The sequence below is a fragment of the Leptopilina boulardi genome, unplaced genomic scaffold (genome assembly GCF_019393585.1).
Source record: "Leptopilina boulardi isolate dan_hultmark-lab unplaced genomic scaffold, ZJU_Lbou_2.1 LbouV2_322, whole genome shotgun sequence".
In the NCBI taxonomy this organism is placed as follows: Eukaryota; Metazoa; Arthropoda; class Insecta; order Hymenoptera; family Figitidae; genus Leptopilina; species Leptopilina boulardi.
In genome coordinates, this window is record NW_026137888.1 from 1,265,704 (window position 1) to 1,292,710 (window position 27,007).

Below are 27,007 nucleotides of genomic sequence, written 5' to 3' on the forward strand. Positions count from 1 at the left end.
TTATAATTATTTATTGACATTAAAACATCACATACATATTGTATAAAAGGGGTCCCTTAGCATCACTCGCACCACTTCGCCATACATCTGTAACAAAATTGTTTTTTTTATTTTATTTTATCCTTCACATATTTTTAATACCAAATAATTAGTATCAAAATGTAAACATACTAACCTCAAATCCTTCCCACTGAAATTCCATGACTGGTCAAGGTATCTCCCGATCTTAAAACAAAATCCCTAACCAGCCTTGATGTAAATCTTATTAATACACCTTTTCTTGGTTCAGGTAAATAATCCATCACTGTTGCTGTATCCCTGGAGCCAATCCTCAAAATATTGTCCATGACATTCGCAACCTCTGTACCAGGATCAACCATTGGCAAGCCCCACATAGTGAGATAATAAATGGACATATTTTCCTCAACTGCTGATACTCGATTTGCCAGCTGAGCCAACAACCTGGTTATTTCCAACCAGCTGCTATCAACAATCCGAGTTCTGTTTGTTGCATCAGTTCTTAAAACAACGTTATTAAGAATTGGGGAAGTTCTTCGACGATGGCGACGGGTACCACGAAAAATGGGACCCAAATATGATGGTTGTGTTGACACATTACCGGAAGAGGAAGATTGAGCAACACACTCTAGTTCTGCAGTACCTGCCACATTAACAGCATGGTCTGCAGAAACAAAACTTGTTCCACTTGTTTCCCGAATCTCAGAAATCGAAGTATTAGTTACTTGATTTCCTGGATTTTCAATCAACGCGGAAACTACTTCTTCTTCTCTTGAATCAGACACCACGACTTGATCATCGTCACTTAGAACTACCACGGGCTCTTGATCTGCACGAGACATCTTCTACTTCAGAACTGATCTGTATCTTGAGATATTTAACACTGCCAATGCTCATCATACCATGGGATTTCGCTCTTAAGAGAGGGATGAAAAATTTTGATGAAGTCATTTATATAAACTATTTTTATCACGATTTCAAATACTCAAACATCAATGGAAAGCCGATATATCAAAGATGAAGTATATACAAAGTCTCGGTTGCATCCTCTGCACTCATTATCTCCAAACCCCCTTCCATTTACTTACTTACCCTGTCAGTGTCCCACGTTCCATAAACAAATGCCATTCCACTACATCACCAACCGAATTATTGTTCAAGAATACCAAAATTACACATAAATTAATATTCAGATCTAAGCATGGTTGATCTTACGTTAGTTCAGACATTATCGAGGACGATAATACTTTAAGAGGGGAAGATTGTTACGTTCACAAAATCTTTTCAAAATCATTATTTAAAATATCTAATAATAATGATAGTAATAATTACATTATCTTAGTGTGGTATAATATTGTGTAAAATGCATAATATTGTATAACCTATTGTATGGTATGATTGTTATTGCATTATTATATTAAACCTAAAATTAATACGAAATTAAAAAGTGCAGTATAAACCAATACGGCAATTAAAGTTCATAAGAGGTCAAGACTGTCACCACAGTACGTGACCATTAAAAGTCGTTCGCTTCTACAAAGAATAAGAGTAGAAGACCGACACAATGTAGCATATTTTTCGCACTCTGTAGACACATGCATATGGTGTCATACGAGGTCATCGCGGTCAATCACCTGATCAAAGAATCTGAATCGATTAAAGATCAACTAATCTTAGAATTGACGTATATTAATTATTTAATTAATTAGTATTGTTCTTATTATATTCCATTATACAAAATTAGTGTATGTTTGTATGATTGAATGTTTGTATGATTTTATTATTAATTTCACAAAAATAAGAACTTTTACATGACTTACATATTTATTTATTTATTATTATTAACAATTAATATTTTTTAATATCTTAATTAACTAAAAATAACTGGAATATATATAAGTCATGTAATAAGATCATTTTTTTCCAAGAATTGTCTGGAGGAGAGGAACCAGTGCATTTCCCCACTTTTACCGAGAAACAACAATGACTCCTCCCCATCAGATGAATTCTTATTGGTCATTATAAAGCAAATTAATTCAGATTGGGTAACAGTGACGATATAAATTATTTAATATGTTGATTGGCTATTCAAAATCGTCACAACGTCACCTTTGCCCCGTCACCCCTATACCAAAGGGTATAAAAGCCTGGAAATTCTCCTCCAGAACCGATACATTTTTCTGCGACAGTTTACTTCAGACAGTTGTCTGTATTTCGGTTTTCTGTACTTTAATATTTATCCCATCAGTAATAGATTCGTTTATTTATTCCGAAAGCGGATTCGGGCCTAATTGTCAAAATTAACAATTATATGGCATGGTCCATACGAACCATTGTACTCGGTATAATTTATTTCGGATTCTGATGTAAAATCTGGTCAAAGATCGGCATTCGAGTATTTTTACTTTCGATAAAAAGATAACCAAAATCTCGTACCCGTATTGACTTCCAACCAATTCTAAACCTTGTTAAAATATCTAAACACATAATTTATTCAACCATACTACGTATACATTCCTTCGAGGAAAGCACATAAGTAAGTTGTGAGTAATACTTGGTTGTAATACTTTATTATACCTATAATTTAATTTGATTTTATATTTGAGTTCTTATTATAATAAACTAATATTCTCTTGCATATCTTTATATTTTATTTTCTCTTAACCTTTAATACTCTTTTCTGTTAAATAAGTAAGAACAATTTCATAACGGTCCCCATAGGGCTGAGGCAAGAAACATTTCTACAAATAAATAAAAATAAAGCACGAATATTGCATTCGTGTGAAATATTTGCTAACGACTTCCGAAGTATAAAATACCTTTTGACTACGCTTACCTTCAAAATTAAATATAAACGTAACATTACAACTTTTTTTACACTTCTTTTTAATTTATTAAAATACGAACACTAGAAAACGAAAAAAATTCACTATGCTAAATCTTCTTTTTAATAACATAGAAACATTTAACAAATATTTTAAATCTGGGGTACCAAACAACCAGAGTTTTCCCTTAGAAGGTGAGGAAATTATATTTCCATTCTAGGATTAAATATCTAATTTAAATCAATCAAAAATGAATGAAAAAAAATTACTAATTATTTTCACTTACTTTACTATTGTCCGCCATCGATACAATGTAATATCAAGAAATCACAATCTCAATCTTTCCTTTTCAATCTTAAGGCAAACGCACAATAGTTTCACGAACGAGGTATGTTCACTTTCGGCCGTATATGCCTACACTTTTCTATCCTTGTCTTACGCACTGTATGCTTGCTCACAATGAGTACAAAGTTGCAAAGAAAACAGGTTTCTAAAAAACGACAGGACAAGCACACCTGTTTTGGTCCAAAACATGAAAAACTGTAGTGATTCACGTGCACCTCTTAACTGCAATGTTTTAACCCATGAAATTTAATCTTTAAATTAAATGTTTAAAGTTAATTTTAATGTATTAATCAATGAAACTAAACTATTTTATAAACAGGTTGAGAACTTTTGCATGTTCACTTAAAAGCCTAAGCACAATAGCTTTGCCAACGTGTTATAGGGTTGTCATGGTAACATATAAACACTGTAATGGAGCGTTCACAGCTCGGCTGCCTGCGCAGGCAGTAGTATGAGTAAGAGAGACACAAATATGTTTTTTCTCTTTTACTCCAATTGTCTATCTCTGTTACTCTTATTGCTGCCTTCGCAAGCAGCCGACCTGTGAACTTAACATGAGAAAAAACATTCTTTACTTTTCCATGACAACCACGAAGTAATAATGAGATTTTACTCTATACGGGATCTCGAGAAAATATGGCCCCAGTTAGGAAACATAATGACTTGAAGTTTTTTATTAAAAAATGTTTTATTAGTTCCTTAGTTTAAAGAAATGTATATAGAAATATAAAAGTGAAATTTTCTAATTTTTGATTATACACATGAGAAAAATCATTACAAAATATAAATATGCATAAATTGTATAAAAAATATTTTTTCTTTTTATGTCAATATTACAGTGTTAAGTGTAAAAAAATAAACAAAATATAACCTAAAAATCAGAAAAAAGCAGGCGCAAAGCGCCTACATCTAGGGTTTCGTAGCTTTTTAAATTCAGATTAAAAGTTATCTGTATATAGGCGATTACACGTAATAAATCTCACGTGGAATCGCCCATATATAAAATAATTTTTAATTTTATTATTTGTAAATTACTATGGTTGTCATGAAAACGGTTGCCGTAGAAACGGTTGCTTTAGTAACAGTTGTCATGGAAATGGTTGATATGAAAACGTTTGCTATGGAAACGGTTACCATGGCAACCGCAACCATACGAGTGTACGACGGACTGATGGATGGACGGTTGCTATGGTATCTGTTACGTGTTAAAATGGCAACCATATAAGTACGACGGACAGACGGATGGACGCCAAAGTGAAATTAGTACTGATTTGTAAAACGAAAAACCTTTTGCATCATCAACATATAAAAAACCTCAGGTAGTTTACGTACTCAACCCTGCTTAAAAACACTATGCAACCAACACTAACTAGCGAAACACACCACTGTGCGGACACAATGACAGGAGTATACAACCGAGAATATTAAATATAGCGACCAGGATTTCAATAAAAAATACACCTGAAACGACTTTTCAATATGAGTCACCCATCCAGTTTTTATATAGAGATCTATGGTATTCGCGCGTTATGTATCCACTGTTAATTGTAATAAACATTGTGTTTACAGCTTTGCTGCAAGGGGCGCTTGTGCTGCGAAGTTCTAAAACTTCTATCATATTCCCTAAAGGCGCTTGTATACCTCACCGATCCCGAGTATACTTCTGTCGTGTACCATTGGAGTAAAAGGGACAAAAGATATTTCCGTCTCTTTTACTCCAATGCCAATGGTACACGACGCAAGTATACTCGGGTCGGTGAGGTATACAAGCACCTTAAACATGGGATATTGAATACATGGAGTGAAGTCTTCTTATTAGTACTTTGTGATAACAACTCTTTCTAAATAGCTAAAGGCTTTAGCAGAATAGTTTCGTGAACGTGCTGACGTCATAATGTTATTCAAATGGGTGACGTCACACGTTCACGTACACGTTTGCTCAGCCAATGTAGAGTCAGCATAAGGCCCTCTATAGAATGGAGCTAAACGCAACGCAGACGCGATGCATCCCCATTTGCTTAGCATTGCGCTGCCTAAAGGCCTTTCTCCAATAGGTTCCTAAATATTTACGTTGCGTGACTGACGCGTTGGTTCGCAAGCGCAGTGATGTCATCAAAGCATTGATACCAATCGCGAACAAAAAGTTTGGTTTATGTTCCTCCTCTCCCTGTTTCCCAACTTTACAATTTTTAATGCAAATGTTTCTCGACTGAAACTAAAATACTTTTATAAACAGGTTGAGAACCTTTTCGTACTTACTGAGCGCTTACAGCGAAAATCTGGAAAACACATTTTATGGCCTAAGCACAACTGAGTCGAGTACGCAAGTCGGATACGGGATATGTAAGTTCCCGCAACCGACTTTAATTGTGCGTTGAATAAACAGTTTCTCAATGTTTCCGCAACCGTTTTACAACGAACAATTAAAGACGGTTGCGGGAACTTACATATCCCATATCCGACTTGCGTACCCGACTCAGTTGTTCTTAGGCCTTTATTGTTAAAATTAAAAGTTACTATAAAGTCACTAAATTTTCACTGTAGCAGGGTGCATTAGGTTGGATTTACATGTTGATGTAAATGCAGAATAAAAAACCGAAAATAATGAGAGTGAAAAGGACAGGGATATATCACTATCCTTTTCACATTCATTATTTTCGGTTTTGCATTCTGCATTTACATCAACATGAAAATCCAACCTTAGGTTTCAGTCCCATGACGCCGCGAATGCAAAATGCAAAGCAGGAAATAATGAGTATGAAAAGGATAGCTATATCTTTCTATCTCTTCTGCTCTCATGATTTTCTGCTTTGCATTCTGCATTCGCGCCAAAATGGGACTGCACCCTTAGTTGACGAAAAAATTATGACAAATGTCGAGTGGAGACAATCGAAAACAACCAGGTAACTTTCCAAATGCGCCACTGGACAAATACGCCACCGGTCAATTGAACCACTTTTGCTATAGTTTGTTGAGAGTGAAATATCATTTGTTAAAAGTTTCGACAGATGGAGCTACGGGATATTTAAGTGTACTGTTTGAAAGATGTGACTAATGTGATAATTGTTTTGTTTATTAATAAATATAATCAATAAAGTGATATGTAATTTAATTAATTTTTCATTTTAATTAATTATTAATTAATTAATTTCTTATTTCAATTAATTAGTTATTAATTCACAATTATTTAGTAATTAATTAATCTTTTATTTTAATTTATTATTAATTATAATAAAATAAATAATATAATAATAAATCCTGTAATGCGTTTTGAAATATTTAAGAATAAAAACAGAATCATTTAGTAGAAAAGTTTAAGGTTATGATTACCAAAACAAAGTTTATGTTTATTTTTCGGTATGGTTTCAAATTTAAAATCAAATATCTTCATATTTGCGGCAAAAATAAATATTGTGAAAGTGTCAAGTGTTTTCAGTTTATTCTTGTGTGTATAAAATGTCAAAGTTAATTATCGTTTTGCGAAATAATAATTGTATTCGGTGTTGTTCAAATTGAAAAACAAAACAAATTTAAATATTTGGCAGATAATTGCAGTGTAAAAATTTTATTTGCCATAATTGTTTAATAATATAATTAATAAAGTGATGTGTAAATTAATTAATTAGTAATTTAATGATTTAAGTGGTGTGATAATTGATTAATTGAATCGTTAATTATTTTATTAATCAAGTGATTGAAAAAATACTTATTTTTTAAACCGGCAATTGAAAAACATTATTATTTGAGTTGTGAATTAGTTGCATAAAAAAATAAAAAATAAATTAATTAAATAATTAATTAGTGAAAGCGAAAAAATAAAATTTATGAAGTGTCTTCAAATATTAGAATCAATTTTTTGACAGACAATTACAGTTTAAAAATATTTGTCTGGTGTTTCCAGCTTATTCCTGTGTATGCAAAATGTCAAAGTTCATTTTCATTTCGCAAAATAATATTTTTATTATATGTTTTTAAAATTAAAAAAAGGAATAAATTTATATATTGGCAGAAAATTACAGTGTCAAGTGTTTGTGATGGGATTTTTCAGTAGATTTGTTTGTTTAAAATGTGAAAGATAATTTTTATTGTGCTAAATAATAATTTTATTGTGTGTTTTCAACTAAAAGTTAGGAAAAATTAATCTTTTGAAAGTCAATTACAGCGTTACAAATGTTTGTGTTGTGTTTCTAGTTTGTTACTGTTTTTGTAAAAAATTTCAAAGTGATAAATGTTTGTATTTTATATTTCAAGTTTTGCAGTTTGTGTAAACAGTGGACATTAGCAAAATACAAGTCAAACTCAAATATTATTTACTAAAAGAAACATTTACATAAAAATTATTAACATAATAGGTCCATTGAATCGCAGCTGGGAAATATAAGGGTATTTTTCATCAGAGGTAAGTAATAATAACACAGCCCCACAAAAAAAAAGTTTCGTGCGCGGCAGACCAGACTAGTCATTTCCTATGTATTTTGACGCGCTGAACACGAATCCGAAGTCCGTTTTGCTCCATCACGTCAGGATTTTTTTCTAACCTCCAAAAACCTGTCGGATTTTGAGAGGAAGGCTATTTTTTTTTTAAAATTGATGGATTCACTTCAAACTTGGTATCTAGGAGTTTTTTAGGTCGCTGCTGACGAATTTGAAGTTAGATTTTCAAAATTCAAAATGGCGGCTCCAATATGGCGGACGAATTTTGTAAAAATTGATGGATTTACTTCAAACTTGGTATATAGGGGTTTTTTGGGTCGCTGATTACGAATCTAAAGTTATATTTTCAAAATTTAAAATGGCGGCTCCAATATGGCGGACGAATTTTGTAAAAATTGATAGATTTATTTCAAACTTGGTATCTAGGGGTTTTTTGGGTCACTGATTAAGAATCTATACGAATCTTTCACATTTTGAACACCTTGCAGGGGATTCAAAATGTGACATTTCATAACAGTCTACCAAAAAACATTTTGGAGTAGCCATGGCTACTCCGAAATGTTTTTTGGTAGACTGTTATGCAGCGGGAACTGTAACTTTTTCTTTTGTAATGAATCAGTTTACTATTCTTAAGAACTGACAGTTAGGTCTCATTGCTTCGTAGAGATCAATTTGGCAAATGCACTAAACTTTTTTCATTGAGGTAATAATGTGACAATAAGATGTAAAAGTTAAATAATAAATTTTTAAGCAATGAGATACAAAGGAACATTAATATCCTCCATCCATCACTATCTTATTCCTTAAAAATACATTGTTTACCTTGTACGTTTTGCACTTTTATTGTGTTTCGGCACAATACTAATCCTGCTGCTTCGATAAATGTAGTAGGCGATGACAACTGCCCCAAAAGGGGATGTGTAGAATGATTCGCTTCCTGTTTATCGAAGTAACGAAGCCAGCGTAGGCGCGCTGCCCTGCAGGGGGACGTTAGGGTGTGAGAATGATGCCGTAGTGTGTCTGACGACGAGTTGACTTTGTCCTCGCTCTCATACTTAGGCCTGGGGAGGTATGAGGGTTATCACCCCTAGGACGGCGGACTCACCTGCGAACGTGCCAGGATCCCTAACGTGCGGGTTTTCACATAAATCATGGCTTCTCAAAATCAAAACAATAATAAAACTCCAAAGGCTTTAAAACTTAATTTTGCAGTATCAACGTCGGAACACTTATGCGACAGCAATGCAGATGCATTTTGTTACATATGTGGACAATTCGATGTCCCCAAAAATCGTAAATCAATAAATGAAAATATCAAACAGATCTACAAAGATTGTTTTGATCTTGAGATAGCCAATTAGGATAAAAATTGGGTTCCACACAAAATTTGCAGTTCCTGTTACACAATGCTAACTCGTTGGAATCACACAAAAGAAGATAAACTAAAGTTTATAAAGCCAACTTTGTGGGAAAAACCATTAAATCAAAAAGATTGTTATTTTTGCAACACCAATGTGCAAGGATATAATACCAAAAATAAAAAAAACATATTGTATGTGAACGTCTCAACTGTAAAAAAACCAGAAATTTCATGCAATCCACCTTCCTCTCCCAAAATCTTGCAAATTGACAGTTCAACTGAAGATGTTCTAGATTTTGAAAATAACGACATGAGAACCAATGATGAGGACGATTATTACCTTCCGTATGATGAACAGGAGATAAAGATTCCACAAGCATTTAATCAAGAAGAACTTAGCAATCTCATTAGAGAATTAAAATTACCGAAGGATTGTGCAGAACACCTAGCATCAGTGTTAAAGAAGAAAAACTTGTTATCAAAAGGCACAACAGCTAGCTTTTATCGAGACAGAGAAAAATAATTCCGACAATATTTTACAAAAGATGAAAATCCGTCGTTGGTATATTGTTCAGATGTTGTCGGACTCATGAATAAATTAAAACCAAATATATAAAAAGATGAAAATTGGAGACTATTTATTGACTCTTCGAAAAGAAGTTTAAAAGTAGAACTACTACATAATACTAATATTTATGCCCCAATTCCAATAGCGCATTCAACGGAAATGAAAGAAAACTATGAATATATGAAACTAGTTTTGGATAAAATTAGATACCGAGAGCACAACTGGCAAATTTGTGGAGATTTCAAGATTTTTAGCATACTACTTGGACAACAATCAGGTTTTACAAAAACACCATGTTTCCTGTGTTTGTGGGACAGTAGAGATCGAGCAAATCACTACATTAAAAAACAATGGCCAAAAAGGAATTCTTTCGAACCAGGTTCAAAAAATATAATAGAAAATCCCCTAATCGACCCTTCAAAGGTGATAATTCCGCCCTTACACACGAAACTAGGAGCAATTAAACAGTTTGTCAAAGCCTTAGATAAAAAAGGAAACTGTTTCAAATACCTGGAACAAAAGTTTCCAGATATCTCTGATGCGAAACTAAAAGAAGGGGTTTTCGACGGACCACGTATTCGCAAATTGTTAAAAGATGAGCAATTTATCACCAAGATGAAAAAAAGGAGAAAGCCGCATGGCTTAGTTTCAAAGCAGTTGTCGAAAATTTTCTGGGTAATCACAAGAGTGAAAATTGGGAGCAAATAGTTAGTGATATGATTAAAAACTTTGGTAAGTTAGGATGCTTAATGAGCATAAAGTTGCATTACTTAGACTTGCATCGGGATCAATTCCCTGAAAATTTGGGAGATTACAGTGAAGAACAAGGAGAACGATTCCATCAAAATCTGAAAGAATTTGAGCGTCGTTATCAAGGAAGATGGGATGTAAATATGATGGCCGACTACTGTTGGATGCTGAAAAGGGATATTGTACCTGGAGGCACCAATTTGAAAAGAAAACCATTACACAGATCCTTTGAGGACAAAAGAGTGCGCTACCATAAAAAGACGTGAATACCTTACTTATGTATATAAGAATTTCCATTTCTAGTTTTGAAAACCTAACTTCAGATTCGTAATCAGCGACCCAAAAAACCCCTAGATACCAAGTTTGAAGTAAATCCATCAATTTTTACAAAATTCGTCCGCCATATTGGAGCCGCCATTTTAAATTTTGAAAATTTAACTTTAGATTCGTAATCAGCGACCCAAAAAACCCCTCGATACCAAGTTTGAAGTAAATCCATCAATTTTTACAAAATTCGTCCGCCATATTGGAGCCGCCATTTTGAATTTTGAAAATCTAACTTCAAATTCGTCATCAGCGACCCAAAAAACCCCTAGATACCAAGTTTGAAGTAAATCCATCAATTTTAAAAAAAATAGCCTACCTCTCAAAATCCGACAGGTTTTTGGAGGTTAGAAAAAAATCCTGACGTGATGGAGCAAAACGGAATTCGGATTCGTGTTCAGCGCGTCAAAATACATAGGAAATGACTAGTCTGGTCTGCCGCGCACGACACTTTTTTTGTGGGGCTGTGTAATTTATGTTCACAAAAAGGCAAAAATAAATAAATTAATGGTGCCCGGAAAGCGCCTATTTAAAATCCTCTGTTTCGGCCCTAGCGCACGAACGAAATAGGCAGCGAGACGGGAAAATCGAGCGATTGACGGTCGAATTTTTTTTCGTGCACGCTCGTCCTTTTTTTTTAATTACTGGCAAACCCGTCAACATTTTTTATTGTTCTTGAAATCAATGGAAAGCTTAGATTTCAAGGAATAATTATGTTAAAGGACAATATTTTTCGTCGATTTTCCTGGACCATGCAAGAGGTTAAAGTCAAGGTAGAAAATAAGCAAAAAATTACAATTATTTTTTCAACTTTGTAACATGATATATTTAAACCTATTTAAGCAATCTCATTCAAATAGGTATCATTTTTTTCGAAATTTAATAAGCTTTCCAACGCTATAAGGGAAAAGTCTCTACGTTAATTTCCCTCAGAGTTATCTTTATTTTCACGCGAGTATGTTTTTCAGTAGTCTGTAATATTATACGAAAAAACCTTATTTAATTTATGTAGCTATATACATAGTATAAATTTTTTTGTAACATTTGTTACTTATTTTATTGAGGAAAATAGGATCAACCCACCATACTACATAGTGTCATCTCTGAATATTTTTAATAAATGTTTTAATTTTCTACTTCAACTTCACATTTTCCATTCATTAAAAAAATTGAAAAACGTGATAAACGTTTGAATTAAAAATCTATATTAATGATCATTGTATTTTATCAATACGTTCGCAGTTTGAAGTTAGTCGTTTTTTTTGTTTTTAAATACTTTTTCTGGTTTTGAATGATAAATTGATGCATTGAAAATCATTGAATATTTTCGAAGAATTTTATCAAAAAATTTGAAATTAAGGTCATTCTCTCGAAAAATTTTATCAAAATTTTTAAAAATAATTAAACTCTTCCGAGAAATTTTATCCCAATTGCATTGGAAGAAATTGAATTCTCGAGAAGAGTTAAACTAGTTATGAAAATAATTCGACGCCCCCGTTGATTAAATTTTTACTAAAAGTCGAGTGTAATAAAATTCTTCTAAAAGTTAATTTAATTCGGTAGGTGAACACTTTTTCTAAAAATTAGTTTCTAATGCTTTTTTTTCTAAAAATAGCCATCTCTAATAAAATCAGTTTTCAAAGAAAAAATTTTTTAACAAGTTTTGATTTCCAAAAAATGTTTCTTTCCTAAACAATATTTTTAAATTTTTCTAAAACTAATAATTTATTTTTTAAATGTTTCTAAAAATATTACAATTTGCAATGAATGTTCTCAAGGATTTATGTTATGCCCAACATTTCGAATCGAAGTTGCTTGCGAATTACAGAAAAAAGTATATTTCATTTTCAGCTGAACTGTAATATCAAATTCTGTTGCATCGTATAAATTTTATTATAATTTGAACTTTGTTATCAAAAAAAGCATATCAGAAATTAAACTTTGTTAGATAAAAATTTTTTTAAAATTAAACTTTGTAAGGAAATTTTTTTTAGAAATTACACTGTTAAAAAAGAATTTAGAAATTATTTCTTAGAAAAAGTGTGCCCCAACAATTTAATTTTTATTCTAATCTAATCCTCATTTAAAAAATTTTACATTATGATACCTTCAATAGGACATAGGATGTATGTAGGACATCCTTAGGACATCTTAGGATATCTACGTCCGTTCTAAAGACGTCCAAAAGATATCTCATATCCTAGAGACATCCTTAGGACACAAAATATCTTTTGGATATCTTTCGAACGGACATAGATGTTTCTAAAGATGTTCAAAGGACGATCTAAAGACATCCCATGTCCCAGTGCCCATAGGCCGTTATACTTTTAGGATATCCCAGTTATTTGTGATTTTTCATTGAACTATAAATAATCAAAATAACATCTTAGAATAAAATTAGTGAATAAATCTTTTATATTGATAAAACGTGAACACTAAATCTAATACATAAAGAGGCAGTTTTTCCGTGTGGTTTAAATTCAATCTTCTGAAAGTTTAAAGGTTCTCGGAAGATGAAATTTAACCTACACGATGAAAACAGTGAAGTTGAAGAAATTGAAAGAAAATAATTATAATTATTACCACATAATTAATTTAAGTAAGTCATATAGTCCAGTTTATAGAAACACTGCACAGTATAAGCATTCCTATATATGAAAAAGCAATATGGACAACCATATCACTATTTTATTATAAAATATTCCAGTGTTTCACAATTTTTGAGAAAAATCACTTATAGTTTATTAATAGAAGTTAGAACCTATAAAGTTGATTAAAATATTTCTTATTTGTATACTGAAATATAATTATTAATTCTTACATACAGTTTCCACAAATTTTGCGAACCTCATTTCTTGTAACAATTCAATGAAATTACTGTAAACTCACCGACGGAATAATTATGATCATTTTGATTTTTTTCAAGGTATTCTCCTTCCTCTGCTTGTTGAGGAAATTCATTCCCGCTTGAATCCTCGACTTCTACTTCGATAATATTTTCTTCTATTTCAGGATAATCCCTTGATGTCCCTGACAATTAAGAATAAAATATTTTACCAAAAAGGGTGAATTAAATTATGATTATCATATTAGAAAATATTTACTGATAAAATTTAATTTTTTTATTCATTAGAATTTACATCGTTATAATAAATTTAGCTTCATTCTAACTTATTCGTAAAAATTCGACTTATGTAACTTATTCATTTTTTTTTAACAATACGACAACTGTAAGTAAATTACATTCATATTATTGTTACATATAAAGCATGAAAATATTAAGATTCGCGGTAAAGAATCGCCGCCAAGTAAAAAAAAGATGATTTGTTATTAAAAAAATTATTTTCAGTAGCACAAAAGTTGAAATATAGTAAATATTTAGTATTTTTATCTTTTTACAATTTTTTTTTATTAAATATTTATTCATTTGACATTTTAAAACAAAAAAACTTTATATTAATGAGTTTTCATACTCTACCGAAAATAGTATTTTCTCATTAAAAAATGTCTACGTGGACAATTATGGGAGGAGGGGGGGGTTTTCAAAAGTCCACGATTGTCCACGATGGGGGGAGAGGGAGTCAAAAAAGTGTTAAAAAATTATCCACATGGTACATGCACGACCCCTTAGTAATATTAATAAAATCAATCAATATTAAAAGTTTAGTTATAAATTTTACTTGATAAACTTCTATTTCACTAATTGTTTGCAAAATTATAAAAATTTTTGGAATCAAAAACTTTTTGCATCAAAGATGTTTTGTTGGGATCAAATATATACACAACAATAGCAAATTATAAGGAGTTTTACCTGCTTGCGGTGAAGATCCGGGATCCATTGTCTTTGGGGTAAATGGTATTGAATACTGAAGTTTCGTCGATTATTTATAACTTGCAATAGAAAAATAATTCATTAAGAAATCAATTTTTAAACATTTTGATTATTTCTATATCGTGTGATAAATAAACATTTTTACCAATTATTAATGAATTACATACACCCAGACACATACATAAAAAGTAACATTGAATTCGACTTAACATTTTTTCTATATCTGCTTTTCAAATTTTCTTCATTTTCATTTAGAAAATTTAAAAAAATCTTTTTATCACAATTTTAACGTTTTCCAAATAAAAGTATTTACAAAAAATTCTTTTTGAATTATGTAACACAATGTAAATAAAATATACAAAAAAATACATATTTAAAAACATTTCTGAGAATAAAAAAAATATTTCTAAAACTTTAGTTAAGAAACATTTACAATACTTTAAAATTTATTAAGAAAGACATGAAATAAATTTTTTTCCTCCACCACGTGTTTTCCCGTAGATTAAAGAAGAAGAATATTCTTTAACATTTACGTATCAATTAGATATTTTTTAGCTTACATACTTCCCTAAATTTATTTATTATAAATTGACATATTTACCTCATATCTATGTCCAAAAAATCCATAAAATTTCAATATAACAATCACTTACAATTGATGTCTCTTTTTCCTTGAGAAATGTATTTTAACCTTTTTTAGTAACTTTTATAGTGATTCCGTAGACGCTTGCGTTCCGCTAATAGGACTTTTGTTTCCACGAACTGCAGTGGCGCTTCCAATATCCGTTTATTATATTTTAAATGGTGGATAGTTGCTTTTTATGATGAGAAATTTCTTTTTCTTTATAAAGAATAAAATTTGAAGGCAAAAAAAATTGTAGGTAATATGTATTTATGAAAAACTTCTTTATAAAAACATATCGACGAACTAATATATGACTATTAACAAATAAAGGGTACAATGACAAAAAGAGTCAAACGCCAATTCACTGTTCTTACAGGAAGTGAAAAAAACATATTTAAAAATTGTGCAGGTTATTTAAAAAGATTATTTAAAAACCGTTTCAAAATATTATTATATTTAATAAATATACAACAATTTGTTCAAAGAAACCTACATATTAACGAGAAAAATAAAAAGAACTGTTGTGCTTCAAGGTCATATCGACTGCAAACATTTTCTTTAAATATTAATTGTGAGAAACATATACAATTTAAAGAAAAACTGGAAAATTAGTTTCTTTCTATTGAATTGACGAATTGAATAAAAAAATAGTTTGTTTTCGAGAAAATTACGAATTAAGTGCTTGCTTTACAATTGATCAATACTTTCATTTTTAAATACAATTTTTTGTCAACAACTATTATAACCATAAAAATGCATTTTTTCCATTACTTTTAAAAAACATTTCACCTCCATGTGGTTTTCTTAACAATATCTTTTTTATTAATTGATTTTTTCGCACCTGCGTGACATTTTAGTTTTTGTAAAATGCAATGTTTTTAAACTTTTTATGTTATTAATAATTTTATTGAGTTAATACTTTCCATTGTTTTTCAATATGTTTGTAATAAATTAAATATGAGGTTATTTTATTATTTTAATTTTTAATAAAAACTGATTTAAATACGCATCAAAAAAGCAGCTTCCATAAATGTCACAGTTTCTTATCCCCCTTTGTCACGTCACATTTCAAAAATTTTTCACATTTATGGAAAATTATCTAGAGATTTATTTCCTTTAATAATTTAATTATTAAATTAAATAAATAACCATCAATCGATGAATATATAATTTTTTCTCAAATGTTTTTAATGTTAAAAAATACAAAATGAAATCAGGATAAAATTAAAATTTAGTACGCACTATCATATTAACAGGATGCCAATTTTTTTATGGCTTCAAATTCCGTCATTTCCCGGTTTTTCGTGGTCAATTTTCTTGGGTCCCGTACACGGTAGGAACCAGAAATTAATTTCGGTATGGCAGCATAAGCATGTACCCCCCTCCTGACGCTCACAGTTTTTAACCTTTTGAGCTCAAATTTTTCAAGCATATGTATTTTTGCTCGTAGGTTTCAGGAAAAATATAGCGAACGTGATTGGAGTTCATTTTCAGAGTGTTTTTCGCGAAAACCTCGAATTTTTTGGCAATTTTGACAAAAGCGTGTGTTTCCTCCCTGGCGCTCACATTCTTTTATCTAGAAAGTTGAAAATTTACATACTTATGTATTTGTACGTGCAGATTAAACGAAAAATATAGCGAAAAAGATTGGAGTTGATTTTCATATCAATTTTTGCAAAAAATCAGAAATTTTAAATAAAAGTTTTAAAAATATCGAAAAATCGAAAATTTTTTCAGCAAAAAATAGAAATTATTGACAATTGAAGCCGCGCGTCGAAGAGGGATTTAACTCATTTTTTATCGGATTTTAACTGTATGGAAAAGTAAAATATATTTAATATGCTCTTTCGAATTCTGCAATAAAAAATGTATAATTATAATATTATAATAGCGATCATTATAACTAAAAATTGGTTATCGTGGAAGAAGGATCTATCTGATTTCGACTGTCAATTGTTTTTCAATAGGTTATAATTAATCGACGCATTAAATTATCAGAAATGTCTAGGAAAAGAAAAAGTAAACCTTCTGAATGGAAGGACAACAAAAGAAAAAAACTCAAAGATGCAGGAAAAGCATATGAAACTCGAAAAGGAGTATCGAAAAATGAGAAAATTAGTTCTAATTGTGTAAGTAACCACATTGTAGAAGAAGGATCTATCTAAAAAATGAATCTGTCGTTATTATTTTTTTTAAACTAACAAATTTACCCATTGTATCAATCAAATGTAAAATTTTTAATTCTTTTTTATTAAAAATTGAATTTAGTATTTAAACTTAATATTTTATTAATTTTAATAATATTATTGTAAACAATCTTTTAAAACAATAATAAAAGTAATTTGTTGTAAATTACTATTTTGAAACGGAGAATTTGTATATTACAGGATTGTAATTTGATATTTGAATAATTTATGAAATACTTCCGAGAATTAATTTTTATACTTTTTGATAATTATAAAAGTAATTAAAAAATATTTCCAATAAAAAACTTTAATGAAAAGATGATTTATGAATGAAAAATCTTGGTATCGTGGAAAAAGGATCTAAGTGGAATTGTTACTTAGATCCCTCTTCCATTGTAAGAAATAATTGTTCACTTTTTTTTCGTAATATGAAGAAAATATAAAAAAAATAGATTATAGAACAGTTTTATAGACGTCTTTTAAAACATTTCAAATAATTGTTTGCTTAAAATAACTCAATTTAACTTTTTTTTCATTTTTCTCAAAACTGACTTTTTATGGTTAGATCCCTTTTCGACGCGCGGCTTCAATTTTCAAAAAAAATTTTATTCACAAACCTTTAAATTCATGAGAAAATTTAATTTTCAAAAATAAGTTTTTAAACAACGAAAATATATACTGAGGAAATTCCCGGTTGAATTATGAATTTCCCATTTTTTCCCGGCTATTTCCAAAACATCCGAGACAATTTTCCAAATCCCGGTAATTTCTCGGTGCCCTACCCAGTTGAAAATCCCTGTATACAAGATCATGCATAGTTTTATTCACATGATCATAAAATTTATAGAATTGTGAACCAATATATTAGAATATTTTTAGAAAAGTTACGGTGCTATGTGGGAGTAATATTACGCGGTAATGTTACTGTAATGTTGCAGCAATATTACGCGGTAATCTGTAGTGAATAAAAATTGCAGAAAAAAGCATATCAAATGATTAAATAAGGATAGTTTTTCTTTCTTCCTCATTAAATTTTCACTTTATTAAATTTTTTTTATAATCGTGTAATATTACAGTAATATTACTGTAACATCACAGTAACATTACCGTGTAGTATTGCTGTAATGTTTCTGCCATATTACGATAACATCGGCCGATAATATTACCATCGGGTGGACATTTTAATATTACAGTAATATTACGTGCTACTTGGAACATAAGTTTTAAAGTTATGATTGAAGAAATACTTAGGCACATTTTAATACCTCTAATAAAATAAAAATTTATTTAAAAATTTTCATAATCGAGATAAATTTCATTGTAGTTTTTAGCCTTTTTAAAATACTGAAGGTTTAATCTTTGGATAGAAAAATTGTATATTTTATTGATGTAATTGTGTAATCAATTTACGATGACTAATTTCTTCCTTTATTCCTGCTCCAACGTAACTTACGTCTTTCTTCTGCTCTCCCTTGTTTGTCGTCTGAAATTGTTGTTCATTTGTTTTTACGATTGATCTTATTTAAGCTCATTCTCATACTTTTTTATTTTCAACAAATATTTTTATTTTTTACTGTCAACATACAATTGAAGAGAAAAAAATATATATATACATATATACTCTCTTGAAATGAATCAGTGAGAATAAGTGAGTGAGTGAGTGAGATTCAGTGAAATTTAATTGAGAAATAAATGAAATTCTAATTTCAGTAAAATTTCACTAAGAATCTGTGAAATTTTATTGAATTTTCAGTCAAATTTCACTGAGAGGGATCAACGGCAGACTTCTAGTTCATTAATCAGTGAAATTGCACTAATTCAATTTAAGAGCATGCACTGAGAAAACGATTTATCTGATTCAAACAAATTTTGCTTAAATCAAACTTAAAATATATATTTGCTATACAATCAAACATATTATTTAAGTTTAATTGAAAAATATTTTTTGTTTCATTTAAAGAAACAATATATTAAATTCAAACTTAAGTTATGGTTGATTTCAAATTATTTATAATCAACTTTCAAGCTTGAATCAAGCATAAAGTTTTTAAACATATTTTTTGTTTAAATTAAAGCAGAATGTTTGAATTGAACATAATTATTCAAACAAAAAATATTTTTGAACCAAAGCAGTAGATCTTTTCTATATATTAATTGGGATAAAGCTTATAAACTGTTTTTAATTAAGCAAAATCAGTTAAAGTTATTTTTTGTATTTGAATTAAGTATAACGTTTTCTCAGTGTGTGTAATTGAATTTTCCAATATATATGTTAATGGGATATATATGTTACGGTTAAAGTGCGAAGTCCGGTGAATGTGCACATTAACCGGTCAATGTGCACATTCACCGGGCATTTTGGTAAAAGTGAGAAATCGGACATTTGGGGAAGATATTATGTACATTTACCAAGTAAATTGGTGATTGTACACATTGACCAGCCTTGGTTGGTAAATGTGAAAATTTGAAATGAGTGATTTGTTAAATAATTTTTTTATGCATATAAAATGTGAAAATGTAATGAATATTATTATTAATAAATTGATAAGATAATATTAAATATAAATTGTATTAAAGGAATAGAATTATAATAAATGAAAATGAAAATTATAAACAGAAGTAGGAAGACAAATATAAATAGAAGTTCAAATGTAAATACATATATTAATTGATATGTCAATTGTATATGAATCAAACTTTTACAAATAGGATAGATTTGTAAGCGTTAGTTATTCTTCTAGTTTAATTTTGACAGTGACACTGTGCGTACTGAATTATATTTATAAACCTAAAAATGGCTGAAAATGTAGAAATGAAAAAAATATTTAATGAATATGCAGCCGAAATTATTCAAAATAAAAATTGTGTATATTTGTCGGATGAGGAATATTCGAAAGTACTAAAGGAAGTGTGTGCGGCTAAATTGAAATCAAATAATTAAACCTGCACCGAATTTCGTCGACTTCAGTGGTATGATGTAATTACCATTGGAAAAGAGAGGAAATTAATTCAAAGTTCAACAGTCACCTACCTACTGTTGCCCAATTTGGTGAATGTGCACATTGACCGGTTAATGTGCACATTCACCAACTTCGCACTTTAACCGTAACATATACATTAATTAAAAAGCGAGGGTTTCTCCGAGAGAATCATATAATAATTATTCACGTAATATATACTTGAAAATTTTTAAGAGGAATTTTATTTAATAAGCTATTTAACTCGAAAATTTTTAAACTAAAAAAATTTTAAATTAACATTTTTTTTTGTTTAAATTCAAATTTACTTTTTAATTTACTTATTTTACATTACAATTTTCGAATATATATTACGTGAATAATTATTGTACAAATATTAATAATTTCATGTAAATTTATTTAATAAACTTTTGAAAAAATCTCGAATTAAAATTATTTTTTGATTAATTTAAATATTGAGGTTAAATCTTTCAAAATCATCGTCAATTATTATTAGTTTCGAAATATCAAATATAATGTAATTCTCTATAATAAATAATATAAATGAATACACATGATTGTAATATAAATAATCGAGGACAAAATATACATGTTGATCAATATGTAATGAGTACTTAAAATCTTTTATTTTAATTTTTTTCTATGGTTACAAACTAGAAAAAAATGTATTTGAGAAGCGTTTGACGTACGAATGTCAAATTACATGAAAATACTATATTATTTTGGGATGAAAGGTTTTAATTTGAAAATTAAATAAAGTCAGCTACTATTTAAACTCCTTTCTTTTTATCAATAAACTTCTAACTTCTTTATATTTGAAAGATTCCTTTTACAATAAAACTATTTCTGCCAACTATTAATGAATATGATTTAAAAAAAAATTAATTTTATGTTTAATAGATTATTTCTGTGAGTGTAATTCAGGACCAAAATTTAATTATACTTCACATTGATGAAAACAATTAATTTTTACTCTATGTAAAAGATAATTGTTTATTGGAGTAAACAGTTATTAATGTTACGATTACAATAAAAATAATAACACTCACGTGGATTAAGTAATGAGTAAATTTTTATTTTAAAAATTAATTGGTGAATATAGTAATGATTATAAAATAATAAAGGGCATTTGAACCATTATGACGTAACAGTTTGTTCAAAGCGTTTGTTTTAAGACTGTGACATAAGAGGCAAAATATAACTTCAAATTTAAAAAAATCAAAGTTCTACATAAATGTAAAATATTAAATGCTGTATATACACTGTAAAAAAATTAAAAAGATGACGATCACCGAAGTTGTGAGTAAAAGTTTTCAAGTTAAAAAACAACTTCAAAAAGGAGTTAATCAGTTGATTAACTCGAAAAGCATTAACTCCCTCAGCATAAATTTAACTCACAAATCGCCAACTCCTTTCACTTGAACTCCAAAAAGGGTGCAACTATTATAGAGTCCCCTTGGGAGTTAAAATTTATCTCCCTTTTTTTACAGTGTACAAAATACTGTCACAGGGTGTCCAGCGTCCGGGAAATTCGGGAATTGTACGGGAAATGTTTTTGGTGAAGAAAATGTACGGGAATATACGGGATTTTTTCTACTACCGGGAATCTTTTTTCCAATAAAATTTCAAATGTTAATGAATTTTAATATTTATTGATGAAAATATTCACCGATTTAAATTTTTAAATATTTACAATTTTATTGAATGTGTTACGTAATGCAACATAAATTAATATTTTAATAAGAAAATTTTAATAATAAATAAATTATAGTAAAATATAATAGAAAATTATAGAAAATTTCTATTATTATTATTACTATTATTATTACTATTTAAACTTCTTTAATCAATTTTGAGCCTGGATTCTCATCCAATAGCTCGGGATCATTTTGGTTATTATTTATATTAAATTTTTAGAAAAATAAGAGAAATTAAGGAAATACACAATTTTAAAGATTAAAATTTGTTAGTCACAACCTTATAAAGTGACATTAACAAATTTAGGAATCATAGGTAATTTAAATTGGAAACACATAAAGAATTTTAAATTTTATACGATTGAAGAATAACTGCCAGCTTTAAACGGCAGTATTCTTCGGAATTGGGAATAATGAAAGATTTTAATAGATTTTAGGAAAAGATTTCAAAAAGAAATAAACAGAAATAATAATTATAATTTTTTGACACTTACTTTTTATTTAATTAGTAGAAATTTTCCTGTAGATGTAAAATTATTTCGAAATGTAAATTTCTCCTTCCTTCAATGGATTTGATAAATTATAAACTTGTTGAAATTTTAAATTTGATACTTGTAATTTTTGAGAAGAACTTGTAGAATGGAGTTTTTTAGAATTTAGATTTTTAAGAGATGAATTTGAAAACTTGAAATAATTTTTTAAAAACTTTGAATGACTTGGAATGACTGACTATTGTACAGAAACATAGGTTTTTAAGGGTTTGTCCCTACCACAATTTTAGAATTTTTAAATTGGGGGAAAATAGCAAAAAAGGGGAAATTTCTTAAAGGCGGAGAAAAATCTTAAAGAGGAGGAAGATTTTTCATAGGCGTGAAAAAGGGTGTTGAGAAAATTTGCCATTGGGCCCTTTAAAAGAAAAAATGGAGAAATTCAAAAGAAAATGGTGAAAAACTCATTAAGAGTTTTTTTCTATTGGGCCTTACTGACCCAACCTACTCAGGTAGGTTGAAACTATGGGTTGGGCCTAAGGGCGAAAATTCATGAAAATGGTAGGGAGGAATTATCTTGAAAACAGAGAGATTTGAAATAATAGGGGTTTTTACTTATGGAAGGAGAAATATTCATAATTTTACATCTTTTTACAATATAGCTAATTTTTGTTATAAACAATATGAAATTTTTACTATAAATTATTATAACAATTATTATTTTAATTTTACAATATAGTTTTTGAATTATAGAAATATCTTAATTTTTAACGAAGTTACAATTTCCTAGGTTAGTTTATTTATAATTTTTATTATTATTATTAATTTTCGTTATTTTATTTAATAACATAACCTAATTTTTAATTATAATGAAAAATTGTTTAAAATTTATTTATTATATATTGTTTAATTCTAATACTATTTAACTATTATTAATTTTCATTATTTATTATTTAATTTTTATTATTAATTAACTTTATTATTATAATTTTCTATAATATTAATAATTAAACAATATTTAATTATAATTATTGAAGTTTTATCCATTATTTTATACAAACACAATAATCATTATTTATAAAATCAATGAATTGATTATTTATTTATAAATTTATTTAAAAATTATTAATTTAAAATAATATTTAATATGGATTTTATATTTTTCCATTTATATAATATATATATATATATATATATATATATATATATATATACACGCATACTTATACATATATATAGTGTCGATATACACACATATATATATATATATATGTATATTTTCATTCATAAAATTCATAAGTATATAGGGTCATTTGGGGAAAATGTAAACAAGGGGTAAATGTAAACAGCAGGTATTGCAGCTTAATTTACAGATTTAAAATTAAGTTCGACCCCAATATTTTAACCTCAGCTCACCTGCAACAGGTTCTGAGTATTGCTAATTTATTTTCGACAATTGTCAAAGCCATACTCCAATTTGTCGCTTAATACATGAAAGATTGAAAATCAAAGTTTTACTGTTTCAGTATTTTGTCTCGCATTTGAATAAAAATGAACTAAAAATTCAAACTAAAATTTCTAATTATTCCTTATGAATCCCTTAACAAAAGCTGACTTTGATTTTTTAATTTCGTAAATTCAGTTAATAGATAATTAAGTGTTTACATTTACCCCGAGAATTCGAAAACTCGGGGTAAATGTAAACAGAATTTCTGCTGCATTTTAAAAGAAAATAATTCAATAAATTTGCTTCTATTTCACAATTACATTATTTTGGCCCTGTAAAATTACATAAAAAACGAAATTGGATCTTCTTTTATATCTCCTTCGTGTTAGTCAGTTGCAGGTATAGACCTGCATAGTAGTGCATAGTGCATTTACGTGTTTAAAATATAGGAAAGCGATTCTTCACGATTGGTGAATAAAACTCAGGTACGTAGGAATCCTAGAATAAGAGTGAGTGATTGATTGATTGATTGATGGATTGATTGGTTGATTGATTGGACGATTGATTTATGGATTGGTTGATTGAGTAATTGGTGGATTGATTGGTGGATTGGATTGATTGGTTTATTGGATAATTGATTTATAGATTGGTTGATAGAGTGGTTGATTGGTGGATTGCTTGATTCATTGACTGATTGATTGATTGGTGGATTGATTGGATGATTGGTTGATTGAGTGATTGATTGGTGGATAGATTGGTTGCTTGGATGAATGATTTATAGATTGGTTGATTGAGTGATTGATTGGTGGATTGATTGGTGGATTGATTGGTTGATTGATTGAGTGATTGATTGATTGGTGGATTGATTGGATGATTGCTTTATGGATTGGTTGATTGATATTAATACTAATTCTAATATACGTTTTTCTATATCTTGGAATTTAAATACTTTGATTACTTTCTCCTTAGACCTTTTAAAAAAATTATTATTGAAATTTTAGAAAGTTTATAAACTTATGTTTTATAAAGAGGAAAAATTTCGCACTATATTAATTGTGTTGATATTCATATTTTCTAAATGTCAGTGGGCAGATAAATTTAGTCCAATTTGATCAATTTTTAAAAACCTCTTTCGCGATATTGAATCCGCTATTTTGAAAATTTTAAATCTGACTTCAGATTCGTATTCAGCGACCTCGAAAACCTCCGAGTAGCGAGATTTAAGCAAATTTGATCAATTTTTAAAAATATTTTTAGGTTCATCCGCCATATTGGATCCGCCATTTTTAAAATTTTAAATTTGTCTTCAAATTCGTATTCAGTGACCTCAAAAACCCCCGAGTAGCGAGATTCAAGCAAATTTGATCAATTTTTAACAATATTTTTATGTTTGTCCGCCATTTTGAAATTTAAAAATTCGATTTTAGAATCTTATTCAGCAACCTTAAAAACTTATTTTCACCAAGTTGAATGAAAATCTATTAAAATTTATTGAAGTTATTCAAGTTTTTACATTACTAGTTTTGTTATGGTAATGATTGCTTATTTTATATGTTGCATATCAATCAATTGGTTCAATTATTTTACATCTACCAAGAATTTTTTTTTAGTTTTTACATCCCTTTACACAGTAGTATACTTGGGATAACTTTTTTCTTAAACCTCTTTAAACTACAGGGGTGTTTACATTTACCCCGAATTTTGGGAAAATTTCAAAATCTCGGGGTAAATGTAAACAGTCAGTTTTAAGCGATTCAAGTTGATCAATATTTTTTTGTACCTCATAAAATGTTTCTAGGGAAGTGAAGTAACAAGTTCATGCTGTAGAAAACCGGAAGTATTGTTTTTTAAAATAAAAAACTTACGTTATTGTTGAAACTAAGCAAATCCGTTTACATTTACCCCAAATGACCCTACGTATATAATATTTAATATTTTGTGAAAGTTACAATTTTTAAAAAAAAGAATGCATTATTTCTTAAATTATGTATTAAAATTTATATACATATACACTCATAAATTGTGAGGCATAGCACAATAAGATCATATACTGTAGATCTTATCTTTTCGGACCTTCGGTCGCCTGGCCCAAACAATAGCGGAATGCAGTAAACTTTATATTGCGGGTCTCTATGTTGATTTTTGTATTTTAGATAAATTGAGTATTATAAAGATATAATTTCAGAGAATTTTCAAAATCAACATTCAACCCTCAATATAATGTTTACGAAAGATTATTACTTTTGGAAACATATTATCTTGTTTTTGACAAAAGAGGAAAAAAAAATTATATATAAATGTAGCCAGATGTAACAAATGTAAAATTCAAACATTTCAAATTTTAATTATTGAATATTTTTAAAATAACTGAAATTTACAAGAGCCACAAATAAGGTTTTGTGAAATAATTGAATTTCAAGAAATTTAAACTTGAAATTTTTGTAAATTTTATTTTAAACGACGAAAACGTGGAAATTAGATTCGAAATTTTCAATAAATTGGACGAAAAATTAAAATTTCTTTGAATTCACTAATTTTAAAGTTCAACCAACTAAACGACGTTATATTATGGCTGAAAAACTGAGGACCGAGTTGAATTGTCTCGAGTTGTATTTTTAAGCGACGAAAACTTGGAAATTAGATTCGAAATTTTCAATAAATTGTACGAAAAATTAAAATTTCATTGAATTCACTAATTTTAAAGTTCAACCAACTAAATGGTGTTATAATGAGGCTGAGAAACCGAAGACGGAGATGAATTGTCTCAAATTAAATTTTTAAACGACGAAAACGTGGAAATCAGATTCGAAATTTTCAATTCATTGAACAAAAAATTTTAATTTCTTTGAATTCAATAATTTTAAAGCTCAACCAACTAACTGGTGTTATAATGAGGCTGAGAAACCGATGACCGAGTTGAATTGTCTCGAATTAAATTATTAAACGACGAAAAAGTGGAGATTAGATTCGAAATTATCAAGTCATTGAGCGAAAAATTAAAATTTCTTTGAATTAAGTAATTTTCAAGTTCGGCCACCTGACCCACGTGAATTGATTACCGGTAAACTCTGCGAAGTAGCTCCGCGGAATTCCCGCAGAGCAGCTCCGCGGATTTTCCGCGAAATTTCCG